Source organism: Eubalaena glacialis, chromosome 16, assembly GCF_028564815.1.
Source record: "Eubalaena glacialis isolate mEubGla1 chromosome 16, mEubGla1.1.hap2.+ XY, whole genome shotgun sequence".
Taxonomy (NCBI): domain Eukaryota; kingdom Metazoa; phylum Chordata; class Mammalia; order Artiodactyla; family Balaenidae; genus Eubalaena; species Eubalaena glacialis.
The window spans coordinates 70940813-70958609 of record NC_083731.1 but is presented as its reverse complement, the minus strand read 5'-3'; positions in this window follow the sequence as shown (position 1 = coordinate 70958609).

Genomic DNA, 17797 nt, shown 5'->3' with positions numbered 1-17797 from the left:
TTTTTTTTAAGTTGGAAGATACGGTGTTTGTTGCATAATTTTTGCATCCTCTGTGAATAAAACTTTTACCAATATTTATTTATAAAAAAGAACAAGTCTAAGATTTTTTCTCAGAAATAAAAATGCCCTTCATGGAATGGCTTCTCCTTACACTCTCCAGCCTTCTCTTCTGCTATTACCTATCTCTCCCTTTCATTCTAATAATACAGCCTGCTTTGGGTGCTTCAGATCCTTTCAGATACACCTGAAATTTTGCTCTTCCTAAAGTTCCCTGCATAACTATGACTCAGCTTTATATCTGAGCTCAGCTGTGGTGTCTTGAACGCCCCAGATTAATCTAAATGCACTTTGTAAACTCATAGCACCTGTGTTAACCTGCTTCTCACCACATTTTGTAATCTGTGTATATGTCTGGGTTTCTCACCAGACTGTAAGTCCTTAAGAACGTGGACCAGACTTTCATCTCTTTTTGACCCTCACAAGGCCTGAAACCTGGTAGGCTGCTCAGTTCTCTTGCACTGTACCTGACCAAACAACTTCCAGCCAACACCCCAATCTGAGCCTTGTCTCATCTTACCCATCCTCCCTGTGTCCAATATGATTGATCATCTTAGGTTTCCATAAACCCTTCACTCCCCCTTGCTGTTTGATCTGACTTCTCCAGAATATTCTGGAGTGCTTCTTAGCAAGAGTTGGCTTCTCTCCCTGTTCTTTTTCCTCATGCTTCCTTGGGTAACTGCCTCTGGGTTTGTGTTCTCTTGCCTCAGAAGTGGTTTCTTGTGATTCAGCCCCATCCCCTGGAGAAGGAGTTGGAGAGAGATCAGACATTATGACCACTCAGTACTTTTTGTTCTGAAACTATGCTCTCCAGGCCACTTTTTTGATTGCTGTTGGGCTTACCGAATGGAAAAATAGTGGATCCATCGACAGGACATCTATGAACACTCAGAAGTAATAGTTCTCATTATAACTGCATCAATTTGCATTGTTTTAATTAATTAGCTTCTTGAAGAATTAGTTTGTATAACATAATTACTGATTCAGATTCTTTAAGTTGCAAGAAACAAAACTCAGTCAAGCTAGTCTGCGTGTGGAGGGGGAGAAGCTCCCTTATGTGGAGCAATAAGAGAGACAGGGGTCATGAGAATTCGTGACTAGGACACATGATAAAGCTGAAGCTTATGGGAACTGAACTTAGAAAGTTGCCAGGAAGTGGGCCGGCCCCAGGGACTACCACTCGCCCCACTCCATCTCTCATGGGCCATATCTTCTCTTTCTCCCCATTACCCTTTTCTTTCCCTATACTCTGCATATCTTTCAACTTCCTCATAGCATCTACATATTCTTGGGTTTTGCTCCTTTATAAATTTGGTGTACACAACCCATCATGGTCTCTTCAGCTTCTCTCTGCATCAATTTCATTCGCTCCATATTTTTTTTGGCTTCATTTCCGTAGAGAGAGTTGGCTCCAAGTCATCTCTTTAAGCTGTGGATGGATGTATCTGTAATCAGTCAACTTTGCTCCGTCTCTGTGGCTACTATTTTGGTCAAATCACAATCATCTCCCCCCTGAATTAGTACAATGACTTTTCCTACCACCATCTTCCCCCATTCCCAATCCATTTTCCATACCCTTCAGAGAATTCCCATTGTCTTCATGATAAAGTACAGATACTTTAACACCCTGACATGACCCTTCATGATTTAGCCTCATGGCCTGGTCCTTAAATACATTGCCAGCCTCAATTCTTCCCACTTCTCAATCTTGTACTCTGCTTCCCATCTTACTGAAAATATTTAAGTTTCTTAAAATATACCATGTTCTCTCTTACCTATGGTTATATGCTGTTCCTTCCAACTGGAAAACTTTTCCTCTGCAACTGGCCTTCTTCTACTTAATCTTCAGCTCTCAGCTTAAACATCGCTTCCTCCAGGAAGTCTTCCTTGACCAGGTTACTTGACTACACTGCTATATGCTCCCCTAGCACTGAACTTTCCGACTTGACCCTTTCTCCTGGCAGCCCAGGGAAGTATCAGACCTCAGCATACTTTCTTTTTCCCTATTGTCTGGGGCCACCCTGAGCCTACCCGGGCCCCTGGGGTGCATGCCAGACAGAAACTGCATGTATATCAAGTGTGACTTGGAATAAGAAAGAGGACTAATCAGAGCTTTATATCCCTGGACTTCTCCCACCTCACTGTCCTTGGTGCACAGACGTGGGCCAGGCCCTTCACTCATGCTGGGGATGTAAAGTTTATTGACCAATACACTAGGATGTAAACAAACCCAAAAGGCATAGTTTGCAGAGATTTAATATGCATCTATCAGAATGGTCACTTGCCAAGTGATGTCTGTGATCCATAATTCCACCATTTCACATCTAAATCCACCGTTAAACACACTGTGGGCTGGGTGTCTGAAGACTCAGAGAAGAACCACTGACACTGCTAAAATCAAGGGATCTAAACTCCCTTTGAAATTGTAAAGCCTTTGTTGAGGAACGTCGCAGTTGTTCTGCCAGAACCTGAGAAATACCTTTGGGGCACTTTGTACAGCCCATTGGCCCGGCAGGAGCATTGTATACATACAGGGTTGAAAATGGATTGCCTGGTCATCCAGCAAATGAAGCTTTATTATGTGTTTGTCTGGTTGAGAAGAGATAAAAAGCATGAATCAGACAGAGAAAATGTGGCCAACGTTTGGCCAGGGCTTGCCAGTGAAAACAAAAAGTCTTAACAAAGAGTGGCTTGCAGTTTCAGATCTCCTAGGAGAGAGAATTTGGTGTCTGTAATTAGAAATTTTATATCAGGTGTTAGGTTCACAAAATGGGCAGGTGACTTTCTGGAAGCCCAGCCTTGGAGGACAGGGAGTCAGTGTGTTCACCACCGGCGGGGCTGCCCCAGGGGAATGACTTGCAGGGAGGTTTGAGGACCAGACCTAACCGAAGCCCAGCATGTCCAAGAGCAACGAGTTATCCAAGAAAAGGCAAGGGCCAAGCCCCAGAGAGTCTGGAAACACAAAGGGGCCACTGTTCTCCCTGATGAGGTCCAAGAAGCCTCCTTCAACCTCATGCTTTCAGCAGTAAACTCATCCGTCTTTAACGATAAAAATCAGATAAATCAGAATCAGATAACATGAGTTCAGAAGTATTCGAAAGTCAGTAGAAAAATGGGAAATGATGATGATGTCATTATATCCAGAAGACTAAATTGTCTGGGAATTTGGTGGTTTTGAGGGGGGTTCAAGTCCTCATTTCCTGACACTTCAGTGTTTATCTCTTTGCCTTTGGGGAGAGGTGTTACAGTGAGTCATTTGCACACAGGGTCATGCAGTACGTTCTGGATTGTGATAAACATTCAGAGAGAAGGTGAAGGCAATCTGAAGCCAATTTTGCCAATTGAACTATAGTGTTTAGCTCATGAGGTGTTTTTCTAAATTAAATCAGTAAACATTTATCAAGCATCTGCCTATCCTGTGAGAGGCTGATACACAAAAATGAACAGGATTTGAAACGCAAGGAAGTGAAAAACAAACCAGCAGCCTGGAGATTATAGTTAATCTTTTCTGAGTTGTCCCCACAGAGTTAGAGACAGGAAGTGAACTAACTTACTAACAGCCAAAAAGGAGAGTTTTTCTGGGAAAGCTCCCTCAGTATAGCCAAAACAAATATTTTGATCTAGGGGAAAACAAAAGTTAGAATGAATGTAAAACTGACCTTCACATTAAGATGCTAGATAAGTCAACTAACTTCAATAAAAATACTGAACATTTGCTATGTGGTAGGTACTTGTTTTATGAAATTAAAAAAACGTGGCTGGCATTCATGAGGACAAATTTAAACACATATTATTCTGTGAAAAATGGATATTATATGAAAATATGTTCCTTTTTCTCAAACCTCTTTTTTGTTGCTGTTATTGTTGTTTAGGGATGTTAGATGGAGAAAAATTAAAAATTATTGTAACTGAAGTTCATGAATTTGGTAGAGTCTATCACGAATTCCTCGTGCATCAGACAAAGAAATGTGGACAGGATGATGGTATAGTAGGTGGATTTGTATGGTTAATTATTTATAGCCCAGCAGCATTGATTTATTAATTGATGGCTGCTGCATCCCAGAAGGTTCTTGAAGGCATCAGGCTATTGGACTAACTGAAATATCATACATCTTTGCTTTGGATTGGAATTATATCAACTTTACCCAGCAAATACTAGCTAAGAAATGCAGGAAAGGACATTTAGAGTGTGTGTAATTCATTCACTCCTCCAGCTTCATTAAATTCTATACTTAAATCAGGTTAGACCACTAGCAGTCCAGACATATGGTCTTCTGATGGCTCCAGGGCCACATTAAATTAACCTCTCACAAGATAGCCTTCACTGGCCCCAGAGGACTCTGGGAGGCAAGGCTTCCAGAAAAAGGGGGTTTGAAAAACTACTGGATATGATGGAACTTTTGGAAAAATAAATGGAGAATTATTGCAAAAGATTACCAGAAGAAAAAGAAATAGAAACACCAGAAAAACTAAACACTGTGTAGGAAGAGAATTAAAATAATAATATCCTACTTGGTTCTGCCTTGAGCAACAATTACCTAGGTTACAATATTGTAAACACTGGTGAACACTTACACATGGTTTAAGGGGAGTTCATCTGAAAAACATCAAGAATTTTTAAAATAAACTTTTATTCAGAATAGTTTTAGATTTATAAAAAAATATTGTGTAGTAGAGAGAATTCCCATATATTCCACATTAGTTTCCTCTGTTATTATTATCTTCTATTAGTATAGTACATTTGTCACAATTAATGAACCAATTTTGATACATCATTATTGACTAAAGTCCATACTTTATTCAGACTTCCTTAGTTTTTGCCTAATGTTCTCTTTCTGTTCCAGGATCCGTCCAGGATACCACCTTACATCTAGTTGTCCTGTCTCCTTAGGCTCCTCTTGATTGGGATAATTTCTCAGACTTTCCTTGGTTTTGATGATCTTGATATTTTTTTTTTTTTATAGGAATAGTCCGATTTCTTACTCATCACTAGGACTTTTTATTTTTATTTTATTTTTTTTAATTTTTTAAAGATTTATTGATTGATTGATTGATTGCTATGTTGGGTCTTCGTTTCTGTGCTAGGGCTTTCTGTATTTGCGGCAAGCGGGGGCCACTCTTCATCGCGATGCGCAGGCCTCTCACTATTGTGGCCTCTCTTTTTGCAGAGCACAGGCTCCAGACGCGCAGGCTCAGTAGTTGTGGCTCACGGGCTTAAGTTGCTCCGCGGCATGTGGGATCTTCCCAGACCAGGATGCGAACCCGTGTCCCCTGCATTAGCAGGCAGATTCTCAACCACTGCGCCACCAGGGAAGCCCTCTTGATATTTTTGAGGAGTCAGTTGTTTCGTAGACTGTCCTTCAACTGGGATTTGTCTCATGAGGTTGTGGGTTTGGAGGAAGAGCAGAGGTAAAAAGCCATTTTTATCACATTATATCAAGGGTACTTACTATCAACTTGACTTATGACTGTTGATGTTGACCTTGATCCCCTGCTGAAGCAGTGTTTGTCAGGTTTCTCCACTGTGAGTTTACCCCTACCCCCTTTCCATACTGTACTCTCTGGTAGCGAGTTATAGCTAGCAGTAAACACCTAAGGAGCGGGGAGTCACACACCGTCTCCTTGAGGGTGCAGGACCTACACAAATAACTTGGAATTCTGCACGAGGGATTTGTCTCTTCTCCCCGATTTATTTATTTATCCAATCATTTATTTACATTAGTGTGGACTCATGGATATTCATTTTATATTTTAGGTTCTAATCCAATACTATGTTACTTATTTTGTTACTCAAATTGTTCCAGCTTTCACCATGGGGAACTCTTTCAGTTGGCCTATGACACTTTGACATACTCCCATCATTGTAGGTTTTTTTCTTTTCTTTTTAGCATCTCCTTACTTTCTGGCAGTGCAAGATGCTCCAGGTTCATCTTGTATATTTCCTGTCCCAGTGCTAGAATCAGCCTCTTCTCCAAGGAGCCCTGGTTCCTTTTAACAAAGAATGGTTATTAGAAATCCAGGGCCAAGAGCTAGACCCTAGGTGGCCTTGTTGCTACCAGGCGGCAGGGGTCACTGCTTCTAGGCCCTCTCAGCTGACAGATCAAGGAAATATATATGTGTCTACTAATCAGTGTATACACACACACATATAAGTATTTCTATTTGTAGCCATCTGTATCTCTGTTTAGTAAACATGAGTTCATACTGATGTGCCCAACTCTAATCTATTACCACATGGGTCATTCTAGCCTTCTAGCCTTGCTTGTCTGTAACCTCCTTCTCCAACAGTGAGAAACCTGGTTCCCACATCTGCCATCTGTTTACTGAATTGTTCAATCCCAATATACATGTATAGTGACTTCAGAATTGTTAACCTGTATAACCTTGAGAAACAACTTTATCAGCTAGACTATGGTGTTTATATACCATTTATTTTGCCTTTAGTCTTAAAGATGAAAGTTACTTAGGTCAGCACCTTTTACACTCACTGCCTTCAGTGAGGTTGTTTCATGCATATATAATATAGTTAGAATATTTTGTCACATTCTTCATCCCATCCTGGGATCTCCCAACCTCCCAAATGATTTTTTAAATTTGCACATGTTAAGGTTCACTCTTTGCGCTGCACAGTTCTATGAGTTTTTACAAATGCATAGTGTCATGTATCCATCGTTGCAGTATCATACAGAATGTTTAACCACCCTAAAAAATCCTCTGTGCTTCACTTTTTCAACCCTCCCACCTCCTGAGCCTCTGGCAACCACTGATCTGTTTACCATCTATATAGTTTCGCCTTTTTCAGAATGTAATATAAATGGAATCATATGTAGCCTTCTCAGACTGGCTTCTTTCACTTAGCAAAATGCATTTAAGACTCCTCCTTGTCATTGCAAGGTTTGATAGCTCATTCCTTTTTATTGATGAATAGTATTCCATTATATGGGTATACTAATGTTTATCTATTCTATGGCTTATCCAACCTATTGAAACACGGATTGGTTGCTTTCCATTAAGAATTTTAATAAATTGCAAACTTAAAATGAATCAGCAAAACTACATGACTTCCAGAAAAGTTACTCTACCACTATGATGCATTGGGAGAAGTAGAGCAGCTGTAATGTTAGTTGCTGTAAAACACAGTGTAGTGGTGAAGAATACAGCCTCTGAATCCAGACTGCCACCTCCCAAGATATGTGAGCTGAGCTAGATTACCTACCATTCCTGGGCCTCATGTCCTTGTTTGTGAACAGGAATAGTAACTGTACCCATAGTGGCTTAAACAGTGGCTCAATAGACGTTAGTTATTGTTATAACTTATAATAATATTTTCGCGTATCATGTAGCAAGCACTTTATATACATTCCTTTATGCCTTCCAACAAAATTTCAGAGGAGCATAATTATCCCCATTTTATAGATGGAGAACCTGAAATACAGAGACTACACCTCAACTTGAACTGAAATCTATCATTACAAAGGCTCTACTCTTCTAGCTTTACTGCAGTGATTTTCAAGAGCATAAGGAATGTCTCCTTTTACTCAACTCTGGACATATCATCTTCACTATGAGTTGCCACACATTGTGAAGGACCAACTAGAATGTGAGAAAGAGATGATGATCAGGGTGATGAAAGACCTGGAAATCCTTTCAGTTGAGGCACAGCTGAAGGAACTAGAGATGGTTGGTGTGGAAAATGAAAAGTTGGGAAGGAAATACAGCAAAATGTTAACAATGTGTGTCTCAATGGTAGGATAACAGATGATTTTATTTTCTTTATATTTTCTAAATTTTTTAAGATGGAATGTTTATTTTTTTAATTTATTTTTTATAATTGCTCTTATAATAAGAAAAAACACTTTAACAAATCACAGTTAAAAGAAAAATTTGAGTGATAGATGTTAATGAAACATTATGGTAATCATTTTGTAATTTATACACATACCAAATCACTATGTTCTACACTTTAAACTTGTACAATAATATGTCAATTATATTTCAACAAAGCTGGAAAAAATAACACCTATATATACACATCCAGCACAATATTTAACCCCTTTTTGAAAAGGGAATTATTCACGTTTTATTTTGAAATCTGACAGATTTTGAAATGTATATTTGAAAATATAACCTTTTTTTCCCTTGTGAATTCTTTGAATATAGATTACATTGAGCAGAAAGAAAGAAAGAAAAACTTGATAGTTTTTTCTGTGAAAGACAGGTTAAATGTTTTGCTTATAACCTCAGAAGACAGAGTTTGGTACCAATGTGTGACGATTATCTTGAAGCACATTTGGGCTCAATATGAATGGAATTGGTTGACATGTGAGGTGGCCAGCTTCCCTCTACCAGAAAGGGATTAACCACAGGCTGGGGTTGGGCTAGACCAGATGACCTCTGAGATCTCTTTTGACTCTTACTCTATAACTTGGGCTACTACTTATGACCACAACATGTTTCTAATGGTTTTAGCTCATGATGTACAAATTGATGCTGTTAATAGAAATGCATTTAGTTTATTAATATTCAGGCACCCAAGAAACACTTAGCAATTTGTTTTACATATAAGAAGAAATGTGCTTGTATTTCCTTAGAATCTAATTTAGAATGTCTATTCATTCAAACTAGACTTCCTCCTTCTTGTATTAGTTTCCTAGGGCTGCCATAATAAATTGACACAAACCAGGAAGCTAAAAACAACAGAAATGTATTCTCTCATAGTTTTGGAGGCCAGAGTCCAAAATCATAAGCAGAGCTGTGCCCCCTTGAAGGCCCTAGGGAAGTATCTTTCCTTGACCACAGGCGTTCCTTGGCTTGTGGCTGCATAACTTTCATCTCTGCCTCTGTCCTCACATGGCCTTCTTCTCTTCCCTGTGTCTCTCCTCTATGTGTCTCATATAAAGACTGTTATCATTGGGTTTAGGGCTCACTTGGATAAGCCAGGGTCATCTTTTTTTTTTTTTTAAATTAATTAATTGATTTTATTTTTGGATATGTCGGGTCTTAGTTGCGGCATGCGTGATCTTTGTTGTGGCATGCGGGATCCTTCACTGCGGCGGGTGGGCGGGCTCTTTGCTGTGGCACACTGGCTTCTCGCTAGTTGTGGCGTGTGGGTTTTCTCTCTAGTGTGGCGTGCTGGCTGCAGAGTGTGCAGGCTCTGTAGTTGTGGTTTGCAGGTTCCAGAGCGCATGGGCTCTGTAGTTTGTGGCATGTGGGCTCTCTAGTTGAGGCGCATGGGCTCCATAGTTGTGGCAGGTGCTTAGTTGCCCCGCAGCATGTGGGATCTTAGTTCCCTGACCAGGGATCAAACCCGCATCCCCTGCATTGGAAGGCAGATTCTTTACCACTGGACCACCAGGGAAGTCCCAACCAGCGTCATCTTATCTTGAGATCCTTAACTTACTTAATTTTCCAAGTACCCTTTCTCCAAATAAGGTCACATTCACAGGTTCTGGGATGTGGACATATCTTATTTATTTATTTATTTATTTATTTTTAACATCTTTATTGGAGTATAATTGCTTTACAGTGGTGTGTTAGTTTCTGCTTTATACCAAAGTGAATCAGCTATACATATACATATATCCCCATATCTCCTCCCTCTTGCGTCTCCCTCCCACCCTCCCTATCCCACCCCTCTAGGTGGTCACAAAGCACCGAGCTGATATCCCTGTGCTATGCGGCTGTTTCCTACTAGCTATCTATTTTACATTTGGTAGTGTATATATGTCCATGCCACTCTCTAACTTCATTGGGTTGTGGACATATCTTTATGGAGGTCCACCGTTTAATTCACTATGCATTTGAATCAAGAAGTTGATGACGGGCTTCCCTGGTGGCACAGTGGTTGAGAATCTGCCTGCTAATGCAGGGGACACGGGTTCGAGCCCTGGTCTGGGAGGATCCCACATGCCGCAGAGCAGCTGGGCCCGTGAGCCACAACTACTGAGCCTGCGCATGTGGAGCCTGTGCTCCGCAACAAGAGAGGCCGCGATAGTGAGAGGCCCGCGCACCGCGATGAAGAGTGGCCCCCGCTCGCCGCAACTAGAGAAAGCCCTCGCACAGAAACGAAGACCCAACACAGCCAAATAAACAAATAAATAAATAAATAAATAAATAAAATTTATTAAAAAAAAAAAAAAAGTTGATGAGATATTTTAACCATTCTCTTTCTGACATTGATTCCTTACTCTAGTTCTTCTTTTCTCTATCCCTGCCTATCTTCCTGCCCATCTCCAACGCTTAGCCCAGCCAACTTTTACCTTCTTAGGAGTTTCTGATTTCACCTCTTCCAGGAAGCCTTCCCTGACCACTGTTGTTTTGTTTGCCTTCTACAGGCCCAGCATTTAGTGTGATCCCTGGCACATAAACAGAGCTTAATAAATATTTGTTGAAAGAATAAATGAATCTATCAAAGGAGGCCAATGATGATTCCTACCTTTCTTTGGCATTACTGAGAAGTGGTAAGTTTTCAATGATGCCTGGAGAATTTCAGGCAGGAGATAAGACTTAATTTTTTTTAAATTTTTTATAAATTTATTTATTTACTATTTTTGACTGCGTTGGGTCTTTGTTGTTGTGCGCGGGCTTTCTCTAGTTGCGGCGAGCGGGGGCTACTATTCATTGCGTGTGCGGGCTTCTCACTGCGGTGGCTTCTCTTGTTGCAGAGCACGGGCTCTAGGCGCAGGGGCTTCAGTAGTTGCAGCACACGGGTTCAGTAGTTGTGGTGCACGGGCTCTAGAGCGCAGGCTCAGTAGTTGTAGCGCACGGGCTTAGTTGCTCCGCAGCATGTGGGATCTTCCCGGACCAGGGATCGACCCCGTGTCCCCTGCATTGGCAGGCGGATTCTTAACCACTGCACCACCAGGGAAGTCCGAAGACTTTATTTTTAGAAGGTTTTTTTATTCCAGAAAACCTTTCCATTGAAACCGCACCATGAATATTTAAAAAGAATGAGATGTTTAACCTAAACTGTTTTTTATTCTCAAGGTACAAGAATGTAGGGAGTTAAAGACAAATTGCCACACTTTCCACAGGGTTAATGACTTTAATTAATGTTGAACAATGTTGGACAGTGGGAGTTTTTTGTTGTGTTGTGTTTTGGAACGAGGAGGATACGGTTCTTCTGATGAAAGCTTCCCAGTGTAACTAGGACAGGAGGATGAAGACGATAAGGGGCTTTGTTCAGCTTGTAAAACTTCTCCTGATGTAGAGCAGCCCCCGCTGGATTGACCAGAGATAACTCGGCTTATTAAAAGGAGTTAAAATGGCACATTTTGAGGCTTTGTAATTGATTTAAAATTTGAAGTTGCTAACACAACATTGTAAATCAACCATACTCTGATATAAAATAAAAATTAAATACAAAATTTTTAAAAGAAACATATATATATATAAATTGAAGTTGCTGCCCTAAAACCCAGCAACTTAATGGGAACCCACCCCTTACCCTGAGTAGCTTTTTGAGAGGTGATTTATGGTACAGAAACCATACATGTGATTCTTGACATCAGAGCTTACTCCTGAGTTGAGTGTTATTTTTACCTGGGATTAGGGACTCTGAGGCCTGTGCTTTGAGATACAGTCTCAAGGCTTTCTGCTTTTTGAGGAAGGAGTTAATCAATGCCGTGGACCTGTTTTCCTTTTCTCACTGCCTGACCACTGGGAGAGGAATGCCTGAGTCTGACTCTCCACCTCCACCTCTGTGGGTTTGACCTGGAATGTGAGTCTTCAAGCTTACTTTGGGGACTGGCTGGGGGAAGGAGCTTCAGAACAGAGGAAGCTGGAATGAACCATTATTTCTCGAGTTACAAGGTACCAGGGACAGTACCCACCACTGCGCTGACGAATATTCCATTTTTGGTTGAGGATGTTATAAACATTTGGAGTTGCTTTTGAGACTCTTCAAGGAGAATATGGACAGAAATCATTGACAGTAAGGCTTTACCAGTTAGAAGCAAAATTGTAGACAACTACAGTTTGTTTTCAATGTCTGATGATTTCAGCATCTCCGTCAACAACAACAAATCCAATAATTGTTATTGGTGCCCACTCCATTTCAGACAGCATTCTAACACTGGGGCTATGTCTGTGAGCAAAAGGGCCAAGAGACCCTGTCCTCATGGAGTTACATTCTAGTGGAAGAGACAACTGGCAAAACACACATCAAGTGAATTATATAGAGTGTTAGAAGATGACAAGTGCTGTGGGAACAAAGTAGAGCAGGGTAAAGGTGATGGAAGGTGGGGTGAGATTGCAGTAGTAAACAGGGTGGCCAGGCTGGGGGTCCTGGAGAAAGTGACGTTTGTGCAGGAAGTGAGAGGTTAGCCATGTGACTAGCTAGGGGACAACGGATGAAGACAGGGAGAATGGCCAGTGTGAAGGCCCTAAGACAGGAGTGTCCTGGTGTGCTTGTGGACCAGAATGGCTAGAGCAGAATGAACAAAGGAAAGTGAAGACAGAAAAGCCAGAGAAGTAATGCGAAGTCAGATGATGTTGGGCCTCAGAGCTAACAGTGTTTGGTTTTCACTCTGAGCGGGATGGCGAGCTGCTGCAGAGGTTTTTTTTTTTTTTTTTTGGCACGGTATGTGGAATCTTAGCTCCCGGACCAGGGATCGAACCCGCGCCCCCTGCAGTGGAAGCGTGGAGTCTTAACCACTGGACCGCCAGGGAAGTCCCAGCTGCAGAGCTTTGAGCAGAGGAAAAACATGACCTAACTTGAGTTTTAAAGAGGATCACTCTGACCGCCATGCTGAGAATGGTCTGCAAACATCGGGGGAGAAGCAGGGAGAACGGTGACAAGGCAATTTCAGGAAACACAGGTAAGAGATAATGGAGATGTGGACCTGCAATTAGAAGTGGAAAGGTGAGGAGTGGACAAGTTCTGGGCACGTTCTGGAGGCAGAACCACCTTGATTTCCTGATGGATTGGCTGAGGCGTATGAGAAACAAGGAGCAGAGTCGAGGATAACCCCAAGTTTTTTGCCTGAACGACGGAAATGAAGAAATTGCCATCAGCTGAGTCGAGGGAGGCTGCAGGTGGTGTGGGTGGGATGGTGAGGGGTGTAGAACAGGAGCTCTGCTTTGCTTATGTCTTTTAGACACCCAGGTAGAGGGATCTAGTGGGAGCTGCAATACAAGTCTGAGTTCAGAGGACAGGTCTGGGCAGGAAATAAAAAGTTGGGAGTCGGTTTACAGGTAGCATTTAAAGCCACTGGACTGACTGAGGTGATCAGAAGTGAGTGCAGATAGACAGGAGGGCCTAGCTGTGGCCCGAAAACACTCTTCTGTGTAGAGGTCAGGAGGAACCAGGAGGAAGCAGTCGTAGTGATGGAGAAGAGAGACCAGTGAGGAAACAGAAGAATGAAGAGAGTCTGGCATCTTAGAAATCAAGTGAAGAAAGCGTTATCGAGGAGAAGGGGTGATGGACTGTGTCCAGGGCTGCTGAGAGATCAAACACAGGGAGCACTGACCGTTACCTTAGGCAGCGCGGAGTTCTGCGGTGACCTTTACAAGCTGAGTTTCCGTGGGGAAGTAAGGGTGAAAAGCTAACTGAAATTGACACAAGGAAGGAATGGACTTGGTAACAAAATAGTCTGAACTCTTTGCTGCACAGGGGAGCAAAGAAGAAAAGCAGTTGCTGGTAAGGGAAGCGGGGTCAAGAGAAGATTTTTTAAATAGGAAAAATAGCATCAGGTATGATAAGAAGGATGAGTAGAGGGTGGAAAATACCACAAACTGGGTTGCTTAAACAATAGAATATTTTCTCACAGTTATGGAAGCTGGAAGTGCAAGATTAAGGTGTCAGCAGGGTTGGTTTCTCCTGCAGCCTTTCCTTGGCTTGCAGACGGCCGCCTTCCCGCTGGGTCCTCACACCATCTTTCCTCTGTGCCTGCACATCCCTGGTCTCTCAGTATGTCCAAATTTCCTCTTCCTATAAGGACACCGGTCAGATTGGATTAAAGCTTACCCTAACAGCTTCATTTTAACTTAATTACCTCTTTAAAGGCCCTACCTTCAAATACAGTGGCATTCTGAGGTACCGGGGGATAAGGCTTTGACGTATGAATCTTGAGAGCAAATAATTTGGAGCCCATAACGACACCCTCCATCTATGCAATGCATCACAGATGATCATCTCAACACACCACTTTATTTGTACATGTTTGCTTTGACTTTCTGCCCCTGGAACACAAAAGTTATACGAACTTTCCCTTTGGGGACCTTCAGGTAGAAGGTGTTGTTTTTCTAAGACCTAGGGTTGGTATCATCCTCATTCTCCAATGCTTGCAAACTTTTTCAATCCACAGTAAAAAGTATATTCTATGTTTGACCTAGTACCCACACACACAAATATACAACCGAAAAAAGTGTCCACAAAGTAGTGATACACACTTTGATGAAATGTTCTGTTCTATTCTGTTTTTTTAAAAACCTCTACAGAGAGATCTGTTAGGCATCTCAAACAAATAATAATTCCTAGTTACATGTAAATAATAGTGTAGTAATGTAAGCACTGACTATCGATTTAACAAAAACTTGGATTTTATCTATTGAGAGGGTAGAGGAAGGGGAACAGGGCATGTAGAGATAAAATCCTCATTCATCATAATCGGAAAGCAATGAATTTCCGAAAGAGTTGAATAGAGATATAGAATGTATGCATGTTATTTTAAAATATGTAAGCAAAGCGTAGAAGGACCAATTAAAAATGTTGAGAGTGGTTGCCACTAGGGTGAGGGATGTGACAGGATGTGGGAGTTGGGGAGGTGGTGACTGAAAACTCTGTTTTTGTGAGCTTTTCAGGGCTCTTTGACTTTTTAATCATGCATTATATAAAAAAGTATATACATTGATAAAAATAAAAAATAATTTAAAAAAGACATGTAGTGTATGCAGCCACCTCTGTTGACTCAGGAGCAGCCTTATTAGTTTCTTGTTCTCACTCAAACATCCACCAAAGGTTGTAGCTGCTTTTTGCTCAAATCTCTGAACTGTGTTTGACGGTGCTTGTGTTTTAGACAAGAGGTGCCCAACCCATTTTCTGTACATGAAGGCAACTCTTTCTGTAAAAAGAGAGGCAGGACAACCAGAAGTTAAGAGCACAGACGTTGGAGCCAGACCCTGGGTTCAGATCCCAGCTGTGCCACTGACCAGCTGTGTGGCCTGGGGCGAGCCTCTCCACTTCTCCGCCTCCAGCTTCATTATCTGTAGCATGGAGATAATTACAGTACTCACCTCTGGGAGGTTGCTTTGTTTTTTTAATTTATTTTTTATTTTATTTTATTTTTGTCGGCATTGGGTCTTTGCTGCTGTGCGCGGGCTTTCTCTGACTGTGGCGAGCGGGGGCTACTTTTCGTTGCGGTGCACGGCTTCTCATTGCGGTGGCTTTTCTTGTTGCGGAGCACGGGCTCTAGGCGCGGGGGCTTCAGTAGTTGTGGCACACAGGCTCAGCAGTTGTGGCTTGCGAGCTCTAGGGCGCAGGCTCAGAAGCTGTGGCGCACGGGCTTAGTTGCTCCGCAGCATGTGGGATCTTCCCAGACTAGGGCTCGAATACGTGTCCCCTGCAATGGCAGGCCGATTCTTAACCACTGCACCACCAGGGAAGCCCCATCTCTGGGAGTTTTATGAAAATTAAAGGAGTTCATTTTTTAAACATACTTAGAACAGCACCTTGCAGGTTGCATACATAAATATTCATAAGAAGGTGGTACTTACCCTTTTTGATTCTATAGATTGAGAAAATCTTTTGCACTCAAAGTTACTATGAATTCAGTTATCATAACAATACAAATATATAAAGTATTCATATTTAATTACAGTTGACCCTTGAACAACACAGATTTGAACTGCGGGGGTCCACTTATACGTGGAATTTTTTCAACAAATATAGAAACTGCATTTTCATTTTACAGATCTTTAAGTTAACTAAGTGTGGGGAAAAGCTTGTGTTTGATTACAGATCACAATATATAGAATCAAAAAAACTAGGGTTTGAGTCCTGACTCTGTCCAATCCTGTTTCAGCTTTCTGCCTTGGGTGAGTCATTTAACAATTTCTTTGTTTTTGAGGCAAAGATAGCAGTACTCCGATTGGCACCCTTAACTCTCACGTTGCTCAAGGCTCAGCTGTATAATATATTATAAAATAACTCATATTTTGTTTATCACGTTTAGGTCTGCACAGTTTGCAAAAGAGTGTATCAGTAGGAAGTGCCATTACTTATCAGTCTATAGAGACTGTTCAGTGTGCATGTGAATTTGCACAAATCCGAGGAGGTATGGAGTTCACAACACACATATACTGTCCACATATTGACCCTCATTATCTGTAAAGTATGACTTATAATCGGTCATTTTTAACTAATCAGAACCCTCCCAGAACTTTTATGTGGAAGCTACACTAATATGACCTTCTCCCAACCCCACCGGAATCGTGACCCAAGACAAACCTGTAAGAGTTGAGTAAACAAAGCCCACACAGGCTGCAGGAGTTTAGCCCCTTGGAAACTTAAGAAATTATTGACTAGAGCTACTGGGAGGCATGCCTAGAATGCAACTGTAATTAAGAAAGCTTAAATCTAATTTAGTCCATTGCCTGAGAATTGACTGTATTAAAAGAAGGGGTTAGCCCAGAGCAGAAGTGGAGGGTGGTTGGAACATAAAAGGTGTCCATGAGTCTCTTGCACTGTCTAGGGAAGGAGGCACGCTGACTTATGAACACAAATGTGCCAATCTCTTTAACGCACATATCCCTACACTATGGAGGTGCAAATCCATATGATTGCATCAATTAAGTTTTTATTTATGTTCATTTGTTCTGATCCAAGTTTATCAAGCAACATTCTGGTGATAATTTATGGCTTCCTGTGTGGGTTTGTCTATGCGTATAATTGTGCTCATCGTAAGAGAATAAAGTGGCATTCTGGATTATTATTATTATTTAGCAGTTACTGTGAATGAATTTATTTAGCATGAGTCCCAAGGAAATCCTCAGCTCTGGGTGTCCAGCAGGAATCAGGTTTGGCACCTTCAGAAGGACAGACCAGAGAACAGGACTATGGAACGAGGGGACCACAGGTACTCCTGCCTCGCTACCAGCTGTTGTCTGTAGGTGACAGCTTTCCAGCTCACCTTCTGTGACAGCAACTTGGGCCAGATACAGAGCTCCCACTCCCAGTGCTGTTTAACTTTGGGTTTTCCTACTAAGGAAGGTCTCCTACTACATTGTTCTCCCCCAGAAAAGTGGGCTAAGGTACATTTTTGGTTGATTTGGAATGTGTGCTACATCAATTATTTAAACTATTTTCAACAACCATTTCCGTACTATATTGATGGATTCAGTTCGCTAGTCATCTTAAGCAATGAACAAAACAGTTTGTTGGGAGATGTATGATTATAAAGATGGAGTACGAAATTGTGGAAGCAAGCCAAGTGTCCCTGACAGATGAATGGCTAAGCAAGGAGGGAGGGAAGAACGGGAAATTGTTGATGAACGGATACAGAGTTTCAGTTTTGCAAGATGAAAAGAGCTGTGGGGAAGGAGGTGGTGATGGTAGCGCACAGTATGAAAGTACTTCATGCCTCTGAACTGTACACTTAAACACGGTTAACGTGGTACATTTTATGCTAAGTGTATTTTACCACAATAAGAAAAAATTAAAGAAAATAAGATGGATTTCGGTTCCTGTCCCAAAGTGCTTACTGCCTCCCTGAGAGCCCAAGCAGGAGGGTAGGAACAGTGT